The sequence below is a fragment of the Pinus tabuliformis genome, chromosome 1_2 (assembly GCF_031772625.1).
Source record: "Pinus tabuliformis cultivar Carrire ecotype Pingquan chromosome 1_2, CPIR1, whole genome shotgun sequence".
NCBI lineage: Eukaryota > Viridiplantae > Streptophyta > Pinopsida > Pinales > Pinaceae > Pinus > Pinus tabuliformis.
This window is the reverse complement of record NC_142298.1, coordinates 200,266,640-200,291,416: the sequence shown is the minus strand read 5'-3', so window position 1 is coordinate 200,291,416 and position 24,777 is coordinate 200,266,640. Positions and strand designations below refer to the sequence as shown.

Here is a 24,777-nt window from a genome sequence, read left to right as displayed (position 1 = left end):
GGCTGAGCGTGGTTTGATGTGGACCTAGAACCTTGTCTTTTCAGCCTGAGACAAATATAGGCTCTAAAAGGGGGAAAAGAACTAGGAGAGAATTAAAGGGAAGGAGAATGAGAGGAAGAGGAATTAATGGGGGGATATGTTGTAGCTCAAATTGACCCCTTTGAGAATGCATCAAATTTTTTGTAAATATTGTAAAAATTTGGGGGTTTGAGGTAAAAAATGTGATTTATTTGAAGCAATATTTTATACTCTAAGGCTTAATGGAAAAATTGGGTCAAAGTGGAATTTTGGGTTATTTGAGCTCAGAATAGGTCTCAATATCCTATGATTTATATGAAATAATTTCAAAAACAAATTGTTGAGTTGAGCCCAATCTCCAAGTCGAAGGCTATTTTAACAAGGAGGGTTCATCATCTAGCATTTTCATCAATGACCAAGTTTATCAAGCATCAAAATCCACCAAATACATAACACATCACAAGCACCAAGCCAAGGGAGGAGCCCACATGGGGCTGGATCACTACACGTTCAAATAGAATGAAAGACATGGTGTATATAAACCCCAATGTGTAATTCACTCCTACTCATGTGGGATATCTCCCAGCATTAACATATCCAACGCTAATGATATCAAAATATTTTTCAACACTCGTAAATCACTGAATGTCAACAAGGAAGTGTTATATGTGTGGAAAGAAATTGCATAACAAAGATAGGTCATATAGGGTAGCATTAAGGGTAAAGGATCATTAGGTGAAAGACATATTGATGTTCAAAACACTATTAATAACCACGAGTTTCAGATGTTAAAAGAAGAGAACTCCAGGTGTCAAGTGTTAGATTGAGTGTCCAAGTGCCAATTAGTGACCATGACGATCATTAAGCATCAAATTTGATTTTTGAGGGTCTATTGGTCTCAAATGCTAACTACCAGACTTGAGTTCTGCAATTGTGAAAATGCATAGTACTAAAAGGGATTTTTGCTTCACCTTATATCGTTCTTAATCAATTGGGGACATGGATGTTGGTGAATTCATTATACCTATACTTTATGTTAAATAGATTAAGCTCTCAAATGTTGGAGATAGGCTAATAATTTCATTTGATGGTGTGTGGGATGCACTATCCTCTTAAAAACTTACAAAATCCTGTAGAATATTGTCAACTAAACTTGTTGCATCACAAGTTGTAAAGAAGGATTTAAGGACAAGGGGCTTAAAGGATGACACAAATTGTATTGTAGTTGATATTATTCCACCTAAACACTCTAATCCTAATTCATTGCCCCCTAAGAAATAAAATGAGTTGAGACCATTTATTTTTAGGAAAAGGTCTCTAGATTCAATGAAGAAATTGGCTAATAAGCTCTCTGTAATTGGTATTGTTGAAGAACTCTTTGAATAAGGGTTAGCAATGCTTGTTGAAAGTTTCAGCCAGAATCATATTTTGCTGCAACATCAGGATTATTCACATGTGTTTTTTGCTAGATGGATCTAACACCAAGTGAAGGATGTAACACCCTCCTCCCACATCCACCTAAGTAAACTGTTAACCAGGTTAAACATGTGACAAGAAGTTACTATGATATGATTCAACCACCTAAGTCACCTTAAGAAAGTGGAATAGACAAAAACACACCATATAGGCCTTCCACATTAACAACAGGACTCCCAAGAACCATCCCAACCACTCAGGTAAACATCCCCTAGGTCCCACTAAGTTTTTAGACCATTAAACCCCTGGACACTCCCTAGATATGGGAAAACATGCATCCAGGACACTCCCACAACATGGGTATCCATGCGTTCAAGGACTTTTCTGCTTAGTGTTGTGCCTTCATCTCCGGGATTTGAGCCATTAATTTAGACCCGGAGCCCAGGTCACTGCCCATAACTCAACAAAACTTTTAGAATCCATAATTTACATAATGACAAGAATTAGAAATAAAAAATGACTCTAGGACTATGCCTGACCATCCCCAACCGGGACTGATATTCTGTCAAACACTTTTGTTGAATTATGGTATGTTCTATGCTTAGAGTAGTTTACTTATTATTATTATTATTATCCATATATTATCAATCACCTGTACAATAAGTAAAGTGCAGATAGAACATTAAACGATCGACAAAAAACAAGCCAAGACAAGAGACACAAGATGTGGTGGCTAGCCAGAGACAAACCCCAATATGGGGAACCCTTTGACCAAATCTTCCTTTATCTTCAATAATTCAGCAGAGAGAAACAATACATAAATCTGATTTACATCAGCAATAGCAAACCCTAGATCAACGGCATCAACGGCATCAATCAATATTTGTCAGATCATCTAGATCAGCGGTGTTATCACTCAGGCTTTCCCAAAAGTTGTAAGAAAGGGAAAGGAGGCCGAGGTAACCAGAGAACAATATTTTTAGATACAAAATCTAGCTAATCTGTATCCAGATAGGGCTCTCTCTTTATGATTTAGCTTTGTTTTTTAAAGGTATTTATGCTAGTTATGAAGTTCAAAGGTTTTGTTTGAGTTTGGGTGGTGAGATTCAATAGAGCAGAGAGGTAAGACAGAGTAGTTCTGTCCATTGGGCTAATAGAGTCAAATAAAATGGCTTTTTGGATTTGGTTTCTTAACAGAGGATGGTTTCACAGAGCAAGATAGTCAAACAAGGAACAAATGGAGATTTGAAACAGATGGAATGGGCTCAAATGGGTGAAGGGCAGTTAAGGATCCTTCAACCTATTGAAAAGAGGGAAAATGGATGATTACTGATAAGGAGCAGTGAAGTATTCTTTAACAAATAATCAACATGAAAGAATTAGGGAAACATGAGCAATTAAGATTTCATTGTTTATCCTAATTCTGAAGAAAACACAGAAAACAATAATGACTAAAAACAGAGTGCAATCAAGCATATTCTAAAATTAAATATGTCTTTATCATTCAGATTGTGAAACACAGATGATATAATAAACTAAGAAAACATTTAAAACACAGTATATAGAGGACTTATTGATCTAGTGGTTGATTCAATAAGTATGTGACAAGTCCTCTGCTTCAATTCTTCATCCAATAGGCCATGCAACAATTTGATTCCAACAACTCTTTATTCCAAAAAATCAATATTATAGCAAAGTCTAGGAATCCACCCTCACTACTCCAATGGAGGGGGTATTTATGCAACAAATTATAAAACAAATATCTCATAACAGAGTGAGATAATATCTAGGATCACTAAAAATAGTTTACAAGAAATAGAAACAACTAGCCTGGAAAATAGGGAAAAGATGAATTGATGTTGTGCTGGTCCTATTTTTTTTTAATGTGCTGGAGGCAGGCCTTAGGATTCGGCTTGCAGCTGTGTTTATTTGGTCACTTTGTGTTGGCTGCCCTGTTTCAATTGATACTCTTTAACCTTGATCTGATACTCTTTGACCCTGTTACCTTTGTTCATCTTTGTCCAATATTTAGCCCAAACTCTCCCTTTTTCCAAGGGTAACAACGCAGCTATGGATAACCACCTGTTGTTGGGACATTGGAGGTTGTTCTGCGCCTTCTAATTCATAACATTTAGATCTTTCTGTGGATATTGCTGAGAAGTTTCCAGCAATCGGCGCACCAATTCATGGCTTCTGAGATAGCTGAAAAGGTAGAGAAATTGTATAATGGCGGGTTTGAATGGCCGGCTGCAAGCTCGGTATGTAGTTCTTCTGTTCGGGTTCCAGCCTGAAACTGGAACATTTGATTTTAGTCTTTGTTTCTGCCTGGAGCACTGTATGCAGCAAACTACAATGAAAATGGCAATTTTTCGGTTTTTATTTGACAAAATGAAGGTTTGGCAGGACTTTTTGATTCGCTTGGGCGGATGACATAAGAGGTATGGCGGAAAACGTGGTAGATGATGTGGCAGGTGATGTGGCAGGTGACGTCAACAGTACCAGACCTGACATCAGCGGATGATGTCAGCAGTAGGTGGTAAGCGGTTTTGCCCGCACTGCTTTTGGGGCTGAGCGGTTTCGGGCGGGGAGGGAGCGAGCACCCCGGATGGGCGACGCGTGGCAGAGGTACGATGGTAAAATCGCCTGCCAATCGCGAGTTAAAAAGCAGTCAAACAGGGGGTTGCGATATTGATGTCAGCCGTCGGATGGTGAGGTGGGGATCAGACGGTGGACGATCGTTGGAGATGGCGAGACGTTAAGCTGCGGGCCTAATGTATTTACTAAATGATTTTAATAGTTTTGGGGTAAATTATATTGTTTGGGGTTGGTTATTAACTAACCCGGGCGGCTAATTAACCCATGGTTGCGTGGCGGGAAGGTTCTTAACAAGTTTTAAATAAACTTGTTAATCCATATTTAAACAACGTTTAATGGTTATAATTAACCTGGGGTGGGGATAAATAACATATCGGGGTTTTGTATTATATTTATATAATACGGGATGGGTAAATGTTTTCAGGATTTATATAATATATGTTAACAATTAATATGAATTATGAAAAAGAAAGCGCTAAGTTATAATGTTAGGAATTTACATTTAAAACTTAGGCTAAAGTCGGAAAAGGGGTTTTTCAAGCGATATTATGCATTTCCTAAGTAAAATAGGGATTTATTTAAGAGAAACTTCATGAAGTGAAATGAATGATTTGATGGGTGAGATTAAGCACTTAGTATTTTCACAGACCTGAATACTTAGGGGAAATTAGTGAATGATTAGGGAAAAGTATGAAGGGGAGTTAGTTATTGAATCTTGTCTTGCTTGAGATGCTTCAAGTATAATGTCTGCCTTGTACTTGTGATAGAGATAAGATTAACACATTTAGATACATAATCTATCACAAGTATCATTCTGCAACACCATCTACCTACCCTGCCTACTTTAGCCTAGCATTTTTTCCTTTCTTTCTTTGGGTGCACTTAGACTGGCAAACCCTTATCAACTTTCCTTTTCTCTTCATGGTAAGCCTACCTAAGTCTGCACTTATTACATCCAAGGGCTCAGATTAAACTATTGAGCTCCTTTTTATCTATTCTACCTATCTACTTATCTGCCAAGATTAAACAGTTTGGTCAGATTCTATTCTCTATCTCTAAAACATTAAATTCAAACATGAACCAGCCAAGATTAAGTTGTTTGGCCATTCATCAATTGTGGTAAAAGTTTAACAAACTGCACACAATGCTTATTACAGAAAATAAAAAAGTAGTGGCATTTTGGACTTGCACACTTTCCTGGTCTTTCTTTGCTTGGGGTTCATTTATTTCACTTTTTTGACCATTTTATTCTTTTTACCCTTTGATTTTTCTTTTAGGGCATACCCTCTTTACATTTTTTACATTTTTTTATTTTTTGATTTTTTGATAATATGGAAACCTTTGCAACAAGGAAAGGAATAAACATATTACAGAGCTTAACAAGTCAATCATGAAATATGACACCTATTGGTATAGGAGTATAATAGTGGCTCCACTTGGGGATGGCTTTCCCTGGTGGAAAGTCAAGAAAAGCAGGTCAGATGGCCTTCTGAATAACTTTTACTGTGCTATGAAATCTCCTTTTGCTGGTTGCTTTATTGTATATATGACAGTGCACTTGTGAAGCTTAGGGCCTTCTCTTCGGGCTTCAACTGCAGCAAGTTACTATCCAATCCAAACTTTGACAATATTAAGGATATAGTATGTACATGTTAGAGTCAGAATACATTAAAAAACTGGATCAAAGTAATGTTTCAACATTCGACCATTCACTGGTCCTTCTTCTGTTTCTGTACCATCCGGGCTTTTTAGAAAGTAAGTATTGTTCCCTTGCAATGCCTGGATGATAAATGGACCTTTCCGTAGAAAGTAAAACTTCCCATGTTTTCCTTTGTCTTCTCTCCTGGAATCCCATCTTAGAACTTTGTCTCCGAAGTAAAATTCTTTTGCTTTGGTCCTTTTATCAAATATTTTATTGAGTTTTTCTTGTAACACTTGGGATCTTTGATGTACTTCTTCTCTGGTCTGCTGCAAATGGATGGTCTGATTTATTCTCCTTTGAATGTCATTGGGTTCCACCTGAGCTTCTTGCAGTAATTTCATTACAAGAACTCATAAAGATGAAGGAAACACAACCTCCATGCCATAAACTAAATCATAAGGGCTAGTTCCAATAGATCTCTTTGTAGTAAGTCTGTCTACCCATAATGCATTTGTAAGTTTTTTGTGTCAATTTTTCTTGTTCTCTTCCAACAATTTCTTAATAATATTAATCAGGCTTTTATTGGAAGACTCAGCTAGACCATTACCTTGAGGGTAATAGGCCGTGGAATGGGCTAAAGTGATATGGTATTTGTTACAAAATTTTATCATTTTCTTGGACTTGAAGGCAGCAACATTATCGGTTATGATCTTTTCAGGACAGCCAAATCTAGACAATATGTTGATTTCTAAGAATCCTATAATCAATGTATCATTGGCTTGTCTAGAAGGAATGGCTTCTATCCATTTGGTGAAATAGTCTCTGGCAGTAAGAATCCATTTATGTTGGCCAGAAGAGGGAGGGTGTATTTCTCCAATAAAGTCCAAACCCCATTGTTGAAAGGGATTTTCAGTGGAAATTGGTCTCAAGGGTAAGGGTAACAGTTTCCTTTTGCCTTCAAAAATTTGGCATTTGTGGCAAGCAGTGACAAACTTCTTTACATCAGCAAACAAGGTTGGCCAGTAAAATCCAGCCCTTAGGATTTTGTCTGCAGTTGATTTCCAGTAAAGGTGTTCACCGCAATCCCCTGCATGAACTTCTTTGAGAACCTTGCCAGCTTCTTTTATTAAACAATTCAATAGAATAGCTTCATGATTTTTCCAAAAGAGAGCATTATCTAAAATACAAAATTTTGCAGCTTTCATCTTTAAAAACCTTTTCTTTGTTCTGGATAACCCTGGAGGAGCCTGCAGGTTTAATAATACATGAGTTATATCATCATACCAAGGTGATTCTAAGAAGGCCTGGCTGATTTGTGGAGTCGCCATCTCCTGTTCATTATCCAGTTCATTAATACCTAGGGCTTGAAAATTTGTTTCAGTCATTAGTTTAGCCAATCCCTGTCCTTTTATAAGCTTTGTAGGTTTTATCTCAATATCATACTCCAATATATTATCTATCCATTTACCTTGTTTGCCTTCAATTCCATCCTGGGTCAGGATGTCTTTGACAACAACATTTGGTACATAAGCTATTACATGGGAGTACAATATATAGACTCAGAAGTCTTTAATAGCTTTCACAAGTGCAAAAGCCTGTTTTTCCATGATTTTGTAATTTAGAGGTGCATCTCTAAGTGCTTTACTAAAAAAGGCTATGGGTTTTTCACATACTTGATCATCTTTTTGTAGTAAAACAGTTTCTATAGTGTGTTCTGATGCAAATGAGAAAATTATGAAGTCTCTATCGAACTTTGGACTTGTAAGGACTAGTGTTCTAGTCAAAGCCATTTTAATTTCTTCAAATGCTTGTTTGGCTTCTACTGTCCATTTAACCTTTGAATCATTTTTTAACATATTGTTCAGCAACCTACTTAATTCAGCCAAATTAGATATGAATTTTCTTAAAAAGTTAATCTTTCCTAGGAAAGCTTGAAGTTATTTGACATTTCTAGGGTGGGGTATTTGTAGAATAGCTTCTATTCTAGCAGGATCAATTTTGATGCCATCTTTGGAGATGATATGGCCTAACACTTTTCCTTCTTCTAGGCCAAACAAAGACTTTTTAGGATTTAATGAAATACCATACTTTCTGCATTTTAAAAACACTTGTCTCAAATGATCTAAATGTTGCTGATCTGATTTGGAAAATACAGTTAGGTCATCTAGATATATAACCAGAAAATCATGAATTTCTTTTGCAAAAGCTATGTCCATTGCTCGTTGAAAGGTTGCCCCTGCATTCTTAAGTCCAATTGGCATTTTAACATATTTGAATGTACCCCATGGTGTTGTAAATGCAATCTTTTCTTGGTCATCAGGATGAACCAGAATCTGATTATAACCTGAAAACCCATCCAAAAGTGAAATCCTAGAAGCGCCTACTACCCTTTGTAAAATATGATCCATCTTAGGTAAAGGGTAATTGTCTTTCAAAGAAACCTTGTTTACATTTCTCAAGTCAACACATAATCTGATTTCTCTGGTTTTCTTCCTTGTAGGCACTAAATTAGACACCCACTTTGAAAATCTGATTGGAGCAATTATCCCTGCATCATGCATTCGTTTGATTTCTTTTTCAATTGAAGGAAGCAGCACATGGTTAATTCTTCTGAGCTTTTGTTTGAATGGGTTTTAATTTTCCTTGAGGGGTACTGTTGAATTATAGAGGTGTCATAAGATTTTCAAGTCTTCATAGCTCCAGACAAAAACATCCTAGACTTCTTTGATTAGTTCAACATACTTATGTTTTTTATCAGGGGACAAAGATTTGGATAATTTTACCATTTTTGGCTTTTCTCCAGTTCCTGTGTTATAGTCTTCAATGTCTGCTTTTAGAGCTTCCATCTTGGGTTTCTCTGGAATATCATTGAAATCAAAGAGATCTTCCAAAGGAGTTAATCCTTTGGGAAAATGATTGTCTTTCAAATTGATAATTTCAGATTCTCCTTCAATACTCTCATCAATGTCTATTTCTTTAAGGTCCTGTATTTTATTTTTGGTAAATTTTGTTGGATGAAGCATTTGAGTTGCATTTTCTGCTGAAATGTCCGTTTCTATCTGATTTGTTGGATCAAACTCACTAACTATATCTACATCTATGTTAGTGCTAGAAAATTCTTCTTCTAGGGTTAAAAAATTGTTGATCTGATTATCACTATCAAACACTTGCCAGTTCTTTACATTATCAGGTATGGCTGGCCTATGTTTGATCTCAGCTGTGAATTGATGATTTGGTTCAAATGGTAATTTACAGGTGCTAGCAAACGTTGCCAGGCTATGAGCTTGAAAGTTATGTTTTCTCGATATTTTGGCAAGCTAAGTTTCTAGAAATGTATTGAGGATCTCTATAGCTATTCTTCTGTACTCTCTTAATTTGGGATTATTTGCTAAGAACTCCCTTTTATCTGTTGAATGATTAAATCAGAATCTCCTAGGACTGACACTCTAGTTGCTCCCAATTTCTTGACCAGTTTAATACCTAGCAATAGAGCTTCATATTCAGCCATATTATTAGTGCACCTAAAGTTTAATCTGTAGGCATGGCCTTCAACATGATTGTTTTCAAGATTGTGCACCCAGACTCCTGCTCCTGCTCCTAATTTGTTCACAAAACAATCAAATTCTAAGTACCAAAGGATTTCATGTTCATAATTAGTATCTGGAGTTTCAGGGATCTGTTTAATAGGGAGATATGGTTTTTAGTTTCTTTTGGTTTATCTGATGTTTCATGATTTTCAGAAATTTCTTGTATTTGAACACTAGACTTTTCATTTGCAATTTTTTCTGTTTCATCTGCTAAAACTTTTATTTCATGTGGGGGATCAATTTCAGCATTGTAAAGGATAAAAGAATCCATCTCTAAATGTACTGAGCAAATAGGAAAAATTGGAGGTTTCTCTTGACTACTTACTACATACTTCATTAAGGGTCTGTATAGTCTCTTGGGTTGACCAAACACTGAAATAGTAGCGTAAGACATGTCTAACTATAGAGATCCTTGAAGCTTTGCACCCCAAGATCTAGACAATAACATGCCATACTTCGGTGGAATATCAGCTACTACTATGTCCATTAAGATGGTTTTGGCAGGATATTGGACTAGTGATACACATAAGTCTTTGATTAAACCCAAACATTTGACCTGACTTGAATCAAAAGAGAAGAGGTCTTTATATGGCCTAGTGATGTCAAGGTCTACTCTCTCCATTACAGATTTAGGAATTAAGTTATGGGAAGCACCAGAATCAAACATGGCATTATGAAGTATTTTATCATGTATGTTTAAACTTACATAGAAAGGAGGAACTTCTCCCTCTACTGTTTTTCCATTTACTCCAGGGCCAAATATCAATTCAGGTTGGTCATCAAAAACATTTACTGAATCTTTGTTCATAGAAATTTTGAGTGATCTGCTGATTTGACTTCTGTAGACATCATGTTTAGCTAATTCTGATAATGGAACAACTATCTTTAGTTTGCCTACTTCTGTCTCAAGATTAAAAGGTTTTTCGGTATGAGTTCTTGTATTTCGGACAACTGGATTTTCTTCATTTCTCTCCTCTTAAGGAGTGGGATTATGGGCTGAAGTTGTTTCCAAATAAAGTTTTAGAAGCTCTTCTACGTTTCCTTTAGAAGGAATAAAAGTGGAAGGTTGTCTGTTAGGTGGTTGATTATCTGATACATCTTCAACAATTGGGCTATTAGGGTTAGGACCTGTTCTAGCAAGAATATGTACAGGGGGGGCATTGATCTTACCTTTGTTAGGCTACTTGGTATCTTTCTATTTACTGCTTTCAGGGACATCTATTCTTCTGATCCTTAGATTGTATTGTTTGTAGACTTCATAAATGGTTGTATCATATCCCTCCCTAAAGTCAAATGATTCACCTGACTGAGTTTAGAATTGTTTAAGAATTTGAGCTTCTTGATCCTCTTGGGTCAAGAAAACTTGTTGTTCATTGTTGAGTCCCATCAAATTAATTTGAATGTCTTCTGTTGGTTCATCAGAAGTTGAGGCTTCAGCATAATTTTCTTGAAATGGGGGCCTAATATTTTGGTCAGGCCCTGTCTTTCTAGTGTTAGGATTTTGGTTCTTCCTGAAATTTGGATTTCTCCCAGTATTGCTTGGTTTACCATCCCAAGGGGATTTTCTCTCGATTGTTTCTACTCTATCTCTAAGTCTATCCATTCCTTTAATAATGGCATCTAATTTTTGTTCAAAGGCAGAAGGTTCTTCTTTGAAAGGTGTCCTCCTTTCAGCTCTGGCTCTAGATCGTTTAGATATCAGGTTGGGCTCAACACTGACAGCTATACTTTGCATCTCTTCTAAGTTTTGAGGAGCTCTTTCCCTAAGTTGGTATGCCATATAAAAATCAAATGCATCAGGGAATTTGATCAAGGCTAAATCTGGAGGAGGTTTGAGATTTTGAGGAATATCATTGTAGACATTATTGAATTTGGTACAGTAATCTTGGGCAGTTTCTTGTGTGCCTCCTCCTAGGTTTTCATATTATGATAAAATGTGGAGAGGATCTTTCTTCTTTTCCCATCTGTTCAAGAAGGTCTGATAAAGAGCTTGTGGGTCATTGATACTGTTTGCAGGGAGGGCTCTAAACCATGTTCTAACATCTCCAGTCAAACTTTGAACGAATACTTTCATTCTAACATCATCAGCATCAACCTCATATATTTCAAAATAGTTGGTCATTTCTTGGTATGTTTTTGAGCTGTGTAAGTGCCAGTACCTTCAAAAGAAGTGATTTTACTTTGATAGTCCTGGGGCATAGCCCCTGGATTGGTAGGTAAGTTTAGGGGAGTATATCGGTTTGCCATGGTTGCAGAAATAGATGTGACAACTGGAGGAGTAGGGATAACAATGGGAATGTGTGTTGTAGATGGAGGAGTGGAAGGAGTGGCTGATGGTGAACTTGGAGAAGCTGTAGTAATCACAGAAAGGTTTGGTGTTCTTTCAAAGGTAAGCTCAGATTGAATGGAGTTCTGCAAATGTCTGTCAAAATGTGAAGTAACAACTTCAAGCTGCAAATTTTCAATGAATATTGGATCTTGAACTGTGTGGGTTAACCCAAATTCTGAGAAGGTCACAAATAAAGAGTTTTCAAATGCTCATCAGAAGGTTCGTCCTCAGGGTAGATCCACTTCACAGGATAGGATCTTGATCTGTATAGAGGCTGAGAACTAGCAGAATTTTCTTGGCTCTCGTCTTCTAAGAATCCTAGGAATCAGATTAGTATTTTCAAACACAGGTGGGGGATTACGATCAAGATTTGATTTGGTGTAAAGAATCCTTTCTGAAGCCAGGTTTCTAGGTTTTTTTTTGGTGTTTTCTTGAAATAGATTTGACAATACAACTTTAACAGTCTCTTCTACGAAGTTTTAGATGTGGGAGTTGTGAACTTTCTTAAAGACTTATTTGAAAAGAGGAACTGATCAAGTATTTGAAACTAGATGTTTAGTCCATAAACTAGACCGGAGATAGACTGAAGCAACATTCATTTACTTTTGCAATTGCAGAGAACAAGCATTTCAAAGGCTACCTGGCTAACTTCAGGCTCCATCTGTAGTTTATACAATAAACAATAGTAACAAACAATTATTCAGTTCCCCAGTGGAGTCGCCATTGATGTTATCACTCAGGTTTTCCCAAAAGCTGTAAGAAAGGGAAAGGAGGCCGAGGTAACCACATACCAATCTTTTAGATACAGAATCTAGCCAATCTGTATCTAGAGAGGGCTCTCTCTTTATGATTTAGCTTTGTTTTTTAAAGGTATTTAGGCTAGTTATGAAGTTCAAGGGTTTTTTTTGAGTTGGGGTGGTGAGATTGAATATAGCAGAGAGGTAAGATAGAGTAGTTCAGTCCATTGGGCTAATTGAGTCAAAGAAGATGGCTTTCTGGATTTGGTTTCTTAACAGAGGATGGTTTCACAGAACAAGATAGTCAAACAGGGAACAAATGAAGATTTGAAACATATGGAATGGGCTCAAATGGGTGAAGGGCAGTTAAGGATCCTTCAACCTATTGAAAAGAGGGAAAATTGTTGTTGGGAAAAGTATCCAATACGGAATGACCCTATCCCACTCTAAGGGTGATAGTTCCTTAACAACAATCAAAGCAAAGCTATCTGAGATTACTTCTTTATGAGATGTAAAAGAGGGGAGAAAGAGATCCACTAACCGATGTCTTTCGCTAATGATTGATCCAATCTTCTCTCCTTTCTGCTTTCCCCCAGCTCCTTGCTCTTTCACTGGCCCAGCTACACCAAGATCCTGCAAAAAGACAAGAGAGGGAAACTACAAGAAGCATACATTCATAATTGATTCAAGGATTAGAATAAATCAAATACACAAGTATAACAATACATCATTGAGACACATGTATATAGAAGAACCTCAAATGCTTTATTAATGGAAGAAGTAAGGTTCAGGAAGTGATACAACCATAAGAGGCCCAATCCAGCATCACCTTCCCAGCAGAAAGAAATCTCCTCTTCACCTCCTTCAAAGCAAATCACCCAATAGTTCTAAACTCAAACCAACAGCAATTCTTTACATTCGCAAGATTCCAGCCTCCATAGACCTCATGAGAGAGATCTATATATAGGAGTTTTGGAGAAAGGATGAGTCAGCTTGAGGCTCGATGAAGCTGACTAGTGTCCTCTCCCACTTCAGTTCTTAAGTCCACTTGGAGGTTCTTGCTTCCACTTGGAGATTTGGAACCTCTTACTCATCACCAGTCGAATTCCCTGATCCAAGTGTCATTTTGGAAGCTTCCTGGGCGTTGACACCTTGAGGAATGACTCTGCCACATGTCCAAACTCGCCCAGCGCAGGTAGCCTTCTTTACAGTTGACATTCAACACAGGTAGACAGTGGAGCAGTTGACATTCAGCGCAGATGCTCAGTGGAGCAGTTGACATGATCCAAAATAGCCTTGTTTTTGAGTAATTTTCAGTGGAGAACTTGTTTGGATTGCTGTGGTTTGCTGACCTTGTTCCCCTAGGGGTAGGAACAACATGTTTAGGGACTTTGGATCCCTTAGATTATGGACATTTCATGCTTCATGCTGTAAGGCACAAAAATGTCTATAACAGTTGCCCCCTAAAGTATGAGGTCGTTTATCGGGTGAAATGCTTTATCAGGAGGATTCGAAGTTCATTCAATCGCTGAGAGGTGACCTGTAATAAGATACAATACAATACATTATTTTTCATACTGCTTTCATGATCTAGTTGAGGCGGGCATTCCCATGCTCAGCGTTATAAATACATTTTTCTGTACATAGAACAGACAATCGTCTGATGGTAGACTGATAATTCTCTGTTGAAATTATCATCCTTTGAGTAGGATGATCATCTGCTGCACATGTTAATGTCTTTATTTCCTGAATATATATCGTAGCCCGGATGGATGAAACTAGATCCGAGGTCTACAAACTCGTCCGATATTCACTCTAAGTACAAGTCGATCCATGTGAGAATTTCTTGGAGTCGAACATGGAAAGACATCGCTTGATTACCAGTCAATGATGTAAACTGTTAACAAGCGCGAGAGGAATCACCGATAATGATGATGACCCTCAAGGTACGGCAGTACAATCCACGTGGTGTGAATAAAGGACTTGACGTCGAACACCACGCAAAATCTTTCGGTCGAAGGTCGTTGATGTATACCTGTCGCCGGAAGTGAGAAACTTGCCATTGAGGCATGCAAGCTTCAAAGTACTGAGGGGGTTGTTCCTAGATCAACTTCTTGGATAATGAGCTGAAGTCGACAAGAAGTGATCCGTCAAAGGAGGGCCTTAATGAATCCCACATCAGTGACACGGAACGGAGCTAATGATTGTAATGAAGGTGAAAACGATCTGTGAAATATAATTCAGGGTGGTGGTCATGAAAGGATGAAAGATGATGTATGGTAGTGGATGGGACACGGTTGACTCTTTCTGAACAACATCTCTTGAACATATAACGACACTGATGCGATGGATCGGTAGCATTACCCCAAATGTGGATGGTTTGGCGAGACCATGGTGATGAGACCGGTGAATGAAACAACCCAACCCGATGTGGTACGGAGGAAAAGTGTCATGTTCAAGAGCGACTTGCTACCATTAAAGCTTTGAGGTTCTCCCAATTTTTCCCCAGTCATTTCTGACCAGTACCTCTTTATTTTTGTCAAGCTTGAGGAGGATAACATATGCTTGTTCTATAACCTGCCCTTCGGGCAAGCCCATCACTATGTTTTAACGAGCCTAGCGATAGGGAAACTCGTTCTCGTCTAAAGACAAGTTTGTCGCTATTTAATCATTTTAGCGAGTCTAACGACAAGGAAAACTCGGTCCTTTTAATTTTTAGAGAGTCTGAAAAGGTACATAAAGTCAACTCCAAAATTCCTTTTTCGTCATCTAATCCCTTAAGTCCGAAAAAGTATAAAACAATACAAAAGGGATGAGTTTTCGATATCTTTAACGAGCCGAACAAAACAAGCGCTCGATCTTTTTGTGCAATAATCCCTCGGGTCCAAAAAGATTAAAATCTAGAGGAGGGATAGCTTTTCCGGCCCTTTAACAAGCTGGAAGGCCAAAACTCGGCAATCTTTTCATATCTTACGAGTCAGTTGAAAAGAGTTTAAAGAAGACTCGTCTTTTGAGGAACGAGTGATAAACAGGGATAGCAACTGATTCCAGGTACAGGTTGGAATTTTCCAATCACGGCAGTGTCACAAGGATGGCTAGGTGAAATCACTCTTCGCAGCTGTTCCTCAAAATGGGTAAACAATCATATGGAGGTGAACGATCGGCCAAATGAAAGTGGAGGTGGCAGGTGCAAACACGACCAAGGCTTTTTTTATGGCTGATAAATTTACGATCACAGTGGTTATTTACCGGGATAGGTTCATTTTTTATTTAAAAATGAGCTTAAACTCTGGAGGAAACATTGCTCACTGCTTATATTTATTTTTTAACGAGCATGAAGGCCGCGTTAAAACTACTCAGATCTTGCGTTTATTTTTTAACGAGCATGAACTTTATGCTAAAACTGCTCAATATACCAGTCATAAGATAAGAAATGTCCCCTCAAGATTCTATTTTTTATGGAGCTTCATCTCACTAAGCTTTGCTCCGCTCCTTTCTTTATGCAAGTTCGGAAACGGCTAATCCAAAAAACAGATAAATAACCGCTCTTTGCTTGCACTCCAAAAGGGTTGCATGCCCCCAGGTATAAAATACAATTTCAAGGTTGCCCCTCCTCCTTCTCACCTCTGCTTTTCTTTGGGTGTTCACAGCTACTTGTCGTCTTGCTAGTCCAATTTTAACGATACTTGTCTTCTCGTTAATTTTAACGGGTCTATACGATACTTGTCTTCTCGTCAGCCCAACTTTTAACAGATTTTTCGCAAGATCGCAAGAGAACAGCTACTTGCGACAAGAGAACAGCTACTTGCGACAAGAGAAGAACACTACTCAAAGACAAAACATTTGTGTTATTGAGGGAGGCTTACCTCTTTCTGGTTACCCAAAGATTGTCTCGTTTAAGTAAAACATTTCCTTGGCCTACCTTTTCCAGGTTACCTAAAGATTGTTTCGTTAAACAAAACACTTCCTCGGCGATGTCTACCGAAATAGACAAAGGTGAATGACTGGTGCCAAACACGTAACTTTGACAAAAGAATCTTATTCCAGAACAACCCCTCTTCCAACCACGGACGGGGTACGGACTAGTCATATTCTCTCGCGGAAATTCTACCCTATACCTGAGGTTTTTTCTGCCCGAAGTAGACCAAGACGCATGCCCCCTGGGTTCCAGTCCCATCTTTCCAAATCACTCGCACTCATCGGGAAGAAGGACTGGGGGTGGAGACATTTCTTGATTGAATAGACCATTCAGGGTTGGTATGTGACTATTTGCGATGCGTGATCCCGGAAATGAAAGTTGGTCTACGAGCTTGACCATTCTTCCTTCGTGTGGAAAACACATTACTCTAAAGAGTGAGGAGACTATTGCTCCCATGCAATATATATAGTCTCGTCCAAGGAGTAGGTTATAATCCAAGGGTCCTTGAACGACCATCACGTTCATTTGAATGGCCTTCCCTTTCGACGTAATGGGCACATTGGGGAGGATCCCTAATGGTCGACTGGTTCCTTTATCGAAACCCGAGAGATTTCTTATCTCAGGCAAAAGCGCCGGGGAACCCAGTGCTTTCCAAGCAACAGAGGAAAGGATACTCACAGATGCCCCTTCATCAATGATAGTACCAGCCATTACCATTCTGTATATTTGGACTATGATTCTGAATGGTATACTGGCTGGCAACCGGGGTCTGCCTAGTTGGTTCCAATCAAAGGACACAACCAGGTTGCTTGGTGGTGGGACTGAATACACGGCCGGATATGACCCTGACGATGTTCCTTCCTGCGATAAAGGAATGGGCGCATTGCCCTGATGCTCGTCAGAGTCTGTGTTGATGAAAAGAATCTGGATGGTGCCATCCTTATTCTCTTCAGTGAGGGTGTCATTTGAAGATGAATCTTTAGTGACGGTGTCATTTGAAGATGAAGCTTCTGAAGGGAGAACCGGGTCAACTGCCGTTTCGACCTTTGGACTTTCGTCCGGTCTGGATTCAGTAGGTTCATTTTCAATGACTGACGCTTCAGCTGACCACTTGAGTGGGCCAGCTGTATTCTCAACCAACGAAGGACTTGGCACGAGTTTTTTGTATCCAGGAGGAAGTCTCAACGGTGAAACCGGACGATCTTCCAAAACTCTCTTCGCTTCGTCTAAGAAGGGACAACGGTGGATGGCGTGATTGCCTTCACACAGTCTGCAGGGGGATCTTGCTCCTCCTCTTTGTCTTGAACCTTCACTTTCGCTGGTTGACGGTAAGCATTCAACATGGCTATCAGAGGTTGATTCTCCCGAACTGTGCAAACGAGGGGACCAGTCCCTTAGTATCCGGGGAATAGAGGGACAATCTCTATGGAATTGGTCTCCTCTACATATGACACATGGTGATTTAGGCCCGGTCTGTGCTGTGTGTGGATTTTTGTCAGAAGTCTTTTGCTTGCCCCCAGTCGCCTTAGGCTCCTTCTTCTTCTCTCTCTTCTTCTTCTCCTTCTTCTCTATGGGAGCTTGGCTTTTGCCGGCTCTACCTTGCGAAGATGAAGGATTGGAGGAAGAGTTATAGGAAGTAGAAGGCTGGTGAGCAGCTCTAGATTGATCTAACTATTGACTCGACTGTTCAGGAACCATGGTGTTCTGAACTACATTGGTTGAGAAAAGCCAGATTGGCAGGCCAATTGTCAGTCCTGGAAGCGATAATGTGGCCATGTGGGGCGCACCAACTTCTCCCCAAGAGGAGAAAGGACTAGGATTTCCATCATGGGGAATTCCTTGGTTGGTGTGTTCCATGTTCTCAACCTACAGATCAACGCAGGAATAGGAGGTGATTATGTTCCGTTTTAAAATAAATTTTATAACGACGCTTTAGACACAACTTGTTTTTTCACTTTTTAAGAGTCGAGAAAAAGCTAAAGATGACTCTAGTCTCCTTCGATGTTTTAACGAGCCCGAAGTGACAAATGCTCGGATGGACTTTTTCAGTTATAGAGTTTGAAAAAGGCCAAAAGAAACTACTCTGGAGTTCTAGGCAGAGGGTGTGCCAAACTTTTCGCAAAACCACAGAATACGTTTTACGGTACGGGTGGTCGATCTTCGTGAATGCTGTGTTCACTGCATTGCGATCAGTAGGGCGGCCGACATGGCTTCCTATGGATAAAGGCTTTGTTCCTATAGGGGTCTCCCAATATATACGCGACGGTACGTGGGAGCACAAGTCCGTATTGATACTTATCGCTTCACCGTGGAGGAATCACCCAACCACTCAACGCTAAGATATCACGTTTAACAACGCCAGAACACGTCTCTAGCTTAGACCTCTATGTGTTTGCGTTATGTTTCAAAGCGTTGTTATGTAAATTCAATTTATTTTAGGTTGATCTTGTTTAGCAGTTTGCCTTTATGGATCACCACGAGATGTATGGTACAACTCCTAAATGCAGTCTAAAGATGAGAAGCAAGCTTTTTCAATCTTTTCAACTTATGAAAATCTTAACTACTGAGGGAAAAGAAAGACATCATCTTTTCACACAGATCATAGAGCACACACTAATGCACTTTCCCCAAATCCAGCATACAAACTTATCAAATGCAAAATGCACAATGCAGGTATTTCTTTTCTCTTTCTTAATGTTGATGTACTACAAAAAGAAAGCTGTTGTATAACTTTGAATTCAATTTCAAGTGAAAGCAAACAAGATTTTGTCCAAAATCAAAAGGCACCTTAAGATTTACTTGTTTCGACACTAGAAATACATAAATTCAAACCATATGACGAAAGCAAAAGCTCAATCAGCTATGAACAGCAAACAAACTAACTCTTAAGATCAGAACGACACTTATCACAGGTCTAGATCTAAGAGGCCACAGTAAGACTAGTTCACTTTCGTTATGGGAAACTGCAAATGATGTAAGAAATACACAAAGAACAAATACAGTTTCTTTATACAACCGAGGCGGAATAGTGGCAAAGAAAGGTGGTTTCAGATAGGTACATTGACTGATAACAGGCTGCAAAAAACAGGGATGAAAACAGGGCAACAGAAAGCAGGGAACCCCAATTGCACAAGGCCACACTGGTTCAGCGCAGGTAGAACACTGTCAGTTTGACATTCAGCGCAGGTAGCCCCTTTGGGACCTGCGTTGAAATGCAGACTACCTTCACAGTGCCTGCAATGAAGAGAGAAACTCTCGTTTCTCTTGGTTTCCGGGTTACAGATTGCTCAAAAATCAACAGTTTTTGGCCAAATCAAAGCTACCAATCAAGTACACACTAAAGGATGATTCAAAGGAGGATGAAAAGCTATCACTAAGAGCTGTTCAGAGTCCTTGTGGATCAGCTCTTCAAATCATAAACATGCCCAGAAACTGAGCTAGAGTAGCTGCCCTCTACTTTGCATTTGAAATATCCAAATGCAGTTCAGTACTCCCTGTGTTTAGGAAATGAATAGCAAAAACACAAACAACCAACAAGATACGATCCCCAGTGGAGTCGCCAATTTGTTGTTGGGAAAAGTATCCAATACGGAATGACCCTATCCCACTCTAAGGGTGATAGTTCGTTAGCAACAATCAAAGCAAAGCTATCTGAGATTACTTCTTTATGAGATGTAAAAGAGGGGAGAAAGAGATCCACTAACCGATGTCTTTCGCTAATGATTGATCCAATATTCTCTCCTTGCTGCTTGCCCCCAACTCTTTGCTCTTTCACTGGCCCAGCTACACCAAGATCCTGCAAAAAGACAAGAGAGGGAAACTACAAGAAGCATACATTCATAATTGATTCAAGGATTAGAATAAATCAAATACACAAGTATAACAATACATCATTGAGACACATGTATATAGAAGAACCTCAAATGCTTTATTAATGGAAGAAATAAGGTTCAGGAAGTGATACAACCATAAGAGGCCCAATCCAGCATCACCTTCCCAGCAGAAAGAAATCTCCTCTTCACCTCCTTCAAAGCAAATCACCCAATAGTTCTAAACTCAAACCAAAAGCAATTCTTTACATTCATAAGATTCCAGCCTCCATAGACCTCATGAGAGAGATCTATATATAGGAGTTTTGGAGAAAGGATGAGTCAGCTTGAGGCTGGATGAAGCTGACTAGTGTCCTGTCCCACTTCAGATCTTAAGTCCACTTGGAGGTTCTTGCTTCCACTTGGAGATTTGGAACCTCTTACTCATCACCAGTCGAATTCCCTGATCCAAGTGTCATTTTGGAAGCTTCCTGGGCGTTGACACCTTGAGGAATGACTCTGCCACATGTCCAAACTCGCCCAGCGCAGGTAGCCTTCTTTGCAGTTGACATTCAACGCAGGTAGACAGTGGAGCAGTTGACATTCAGCGCAGATGCTCAGTGGAGCAGTTGACATGATCCAGAATTGCCTTGTTTTTGAGTAATTTTCAGTGGAGAACTTGTTTGGATTGCTGTGGTTTGCTGACCTTGTTCCCCTAGGGGTAGGAACAACATGTTTAGGGACTTTGGATCCCTTAGATTATGGACATTTCATGCTTCATGCTGTAAGGCACAAAAATGTCTATAACAAAAATGGATGATTACTGATAAGGAGCAGCAAAGTATTCTTTAACAAATAATCAACATGAAAGAATTAGGGAAACAAGAGCAATTAAGATTTCACTGTTTATCCTAATTCTGTAGAAAACACAGAAAAAAATAATGACTAAAAACATAGTGCAATCAAGCATATTCTGAAATTAAATCTTTATTTATCATTCAGATTGTGAAACACAGATTCTGCGGCTCCGGCCTTCTGCGGCTCCGGCATCTCCGGTCTTCTCGTCCGCAGAAGATCTTTTCATATTCCCTGCATTCGGTTCTCCTTGTTCTGCGATACAGTGCTTTGTTCTGCAGTTAACCATAGAGTTAAACCTTTTTAGTTCTGCGGTTCGGCGGTTCTCCTCGTATAGCGGTTCTCCTCGTATAGATCTGCGGTTCTGCGGTTCTCCTCGTATAGATCTGCGGCTTTCTCGTATAGATCTAAACTATAGATCTGCGGTTCTCCCTCTTCTGCGGATCTACTGGAAATAATTATTGCGAGGAAATTCTGCGGATTTTTATATGGGTTCCAAAGTCAACTGGAAATAATTATTGCGAGGAAATTCTGCGGATTTTTATATGGGTTCCAAAGTCAACTGGAAATAATTATTGCGAGGAAATTCTGCGGATTTTTATATGGGTTCTCCTGCGGCTCTATTAGTCTCGGTTCTTCTGCGGCTCTATTAGTCTCGGTTCTCCTCTTCTACGGTTCTCCTTGTATAGATCTGCGGCTCTCTCTTCTGCGGATCTATCTTCTGCGGTTCTCCTTGTATAGATCTGCGGCTCTCTCTTCTGCGGATCTATCTTCTGCGGTTCTCCTTGTATAGATCTGCGGCTCTCTCTTCTGCGGATCTACCTTTCTTCGGTGGTGGATCTCTCTTCTGCGGATCTACCGGTGTTTAGTATCTTTCTTCTGCGGATCTACCTTTCTTCGGTGGTGGATCTCTCTTCTGTGGATCTACCTTTCTTCGGTGGTGGATCTATCTTCTGGGGATCTCAGAAGTCTCGATTCTCCTTTTCTGCGGCTGCGTTCTACCAGCAAGTAAAATATGGCTCCGAGCTTCGCAAAAATAACTGGTGGCTCATCTACCTCTGAAGGGCAATCTCCTGCCCATATCGTGAGTGAAGCCCCAACTCCCACTATCCAAGTGGTCCAGGACTCACTCGATGAAGCTTTGAAGTTCTCCGAAAGTGCCCTAATTTGCCGGTTCAATGGTTTTTGGCCGCGGCTCATAGCACTCCACAATTGGATCTCGGAGGTATGGAAGCCTATCATTTCTGATGAAATTAATAGCTACCCCTGTGCTAGAGGTTTCTTTATAGTAGATTTTGAAAATCCTGAAAGCAGACAATGTATTCTAGACTCCGGCCCTTGGTTTTGGGAAAAATCAGGCCTATTCATGAAGCCATGGAACCCATCATTCGATCCCTCTACAGCAGTGATAACCTCAGCACCAGTTTGGGTGAGATTGCCAAGCCTACCCTTGCATCTCTGGAATCTCTCCTCACTAAAAGCCATCGGAAATGCAATTGGGAAATTTTACTGCAGGTGCCCAGAAACAGAGGAATATGCCAGAACCACCTATGCACGCATCTGTGTGGAAATGGATTTCAGCGCCGGATTCCCAGCTGAAATAAACCTAACAAGTAAAGACTATGTGTGGAACCAGAAGCTTGATTATGAAAGTGTCCTCTTCAGATGCCGATCGTGCTTTGAGACGGGGCATCTAGCCAAAAATTGCCCAAAAGCCTCTGAGAAAAATTTTGCTAGAAAAAACCACCACAGATCTACATGGTGGGAAGGAGCACAAAAAGAACACTACACTATCATCAAAGAAGAAGAATATTCTAGAGAAAATGAGTCACAAGAAATCAAGGAAGAAGGAAGCAACTCTCAAAACAAGCAAGGAGAAAGCCCGCCCCAACAAATCAACAGTTATGAGGATTTGAATACCGCAGAAAATAAATCTTCATCTCCGACTATTTTCAAAAGAACGAACACAATAGATTGCGAAGCTAAGACACCAATGTTCCAAGAACCAGAAGAGATGAAGGAGGTGCAAGAGAAAGGAAGTTGGAAGACCGTAGAGAAAAGAAAGAAAGCTACAACACCAATCTCGCCAAGAAAGACGAGGAGCCAGACAAGTAAAAATTAAGAAATTTGTAGGTCCGATAGACCAATTTGGTCTGAGTGGACATTAACCACCATCATCATCATCATCATCAATAAACGAAGAAAACATTTAAAACACAGGATATAGAGGACTTATTGATCCAGTAGTTGATTCAAGAAGTATGTGACAAGTCCTCTGCTTCAATTCTTCATCCAGTAGGCCATGCAACAGTTTGATTCCAATAGCTCTTTATTCCAATAAATCAATATTACAACAAAGTCTAGGAATCCACCCTCACTACTCCAATGGATGGGGTATTTATGCAACAAATTATAAAACAAATATCTCATAACAAAGTGAGATAATATCTAGGATGACTAAAAATAGTTTACAAGAAATAGAAACAGCTAACCTGGAAAATAGGGAAAAGACGAACTGATGTTGTGCTGGTCCTGTTTTTGTTGAATGTGCTGGAGGCAGGCCCTAGGATTTGGCTTGCAGCTGTCTTTCTTCGGTCACTCTGTGCTGGCTACCCTATTTCAACTGATACTCTTTAACCTTGATCTGATACTCTTTGACCCTGTTACCTTTGTTCATCTCTGTCAATTATTTAGCCCAAAATCTCCCTTTTTCCAAGGGTAACAATGCAGCTATGGATAACCACATGTTGTTGGGACATTGGAGGTTGCTCTGCGCCTTCTAATTCATAACATTTAGATCTTTCTCTGGAGATTGCTGAGAAGATTCTGGAAATCGGCGCACCAATTCATGGCTTCTGAGATAGCTGAAAAGGTAGAGAAATTGTATAATGACGGGTTTGAATGGCTGGCTGCAAGCTCGTTCTGTAGTTCTTCTGTTCGGGTATCGGCCTGAAACTGGAACATTTGATTTTGGTCTTTATTTCTACCTGGAGCGCCGTATGCAGCAAACTACAGCAAAAATGGAAATTTTTCGGTTTTTATTTGATAAAATGAAGGTTTGGTGGGACTTTTTGATTCGATTGGGTGGATGACGTAAGCGGTACGACGGAAAACGTGGCGGATGATGTGGCGGGTGATGTGGCAGGTGATGTCAGCAGTACCAGACCTGACATCAGCGGATGACGTTAGCAGTAGGTGGTAAGCGGTTTTGCCCGCACCGCTTTTGGGACTGAGTGGTTTCAGGGGGAGAGGGAGCAAGCACCCTGGATGGGCAACGCGTGGCAGAGGTATGGTGGCAAAACCGCCTGTTGATCGCGAGTTAAAATGTGGTCAAACGGGGGGTTGTGATATTGATGTCAGCCGTCGGATGGTGAGGCGGGGATCGGACGGTGGACGATCGTTGGAGATGGCGAGACATTAAGCTGCGGGCCTGATGTATTTATTAAATGATTTTAATAGTTTCGGGGCCAATTCTTGGTTGGGGTTGGTTATTAATTAACCCGGGCGGCTAATTAACCCATGGTTGCAAGGCGGGAAGGTTCTTAACAGGTTTCAAATAAACTTGTTAATCCATATTTAAACAACGTTTAACGGTTATAATTAACCGGGGCGGGGATAAATAACATATCAGGGTTTTGTATTATATTTATATAATACGGGATGGGTAAATTTTTTCGGGATTTATATAATATATGTTAACAATTAATATGAATTATGAAAATGAAAGCGTTAAGTTATAATGTTAGGAATTTACATTTAAAACTTAGGCTAAAGTGGGAAAAGGGGTTTTTCAAGCGATATTATGCATTTCCTAATAAAATAGGGATTTACTTAAGGGAAACTTCATGAAGTGAAATGAATGATTTGATG

General features: G+C 39.6%; 1 pseudogene; it reads left to right on the top strand.

Annotated features, from left to right (window-relative positions):
* The first annotated feature begins 1,017 nt into the window (after positions 1-1,017).
* LOC149205173 (putative protein phosphatase 2C 3 pseudogene) lies at positions 1,018-21,365 on the top strand (annotated as a pseudogene).
* The last annotated feature ends 3,412 nt before the right edge of the window (positions 21,366-24,777 follow it).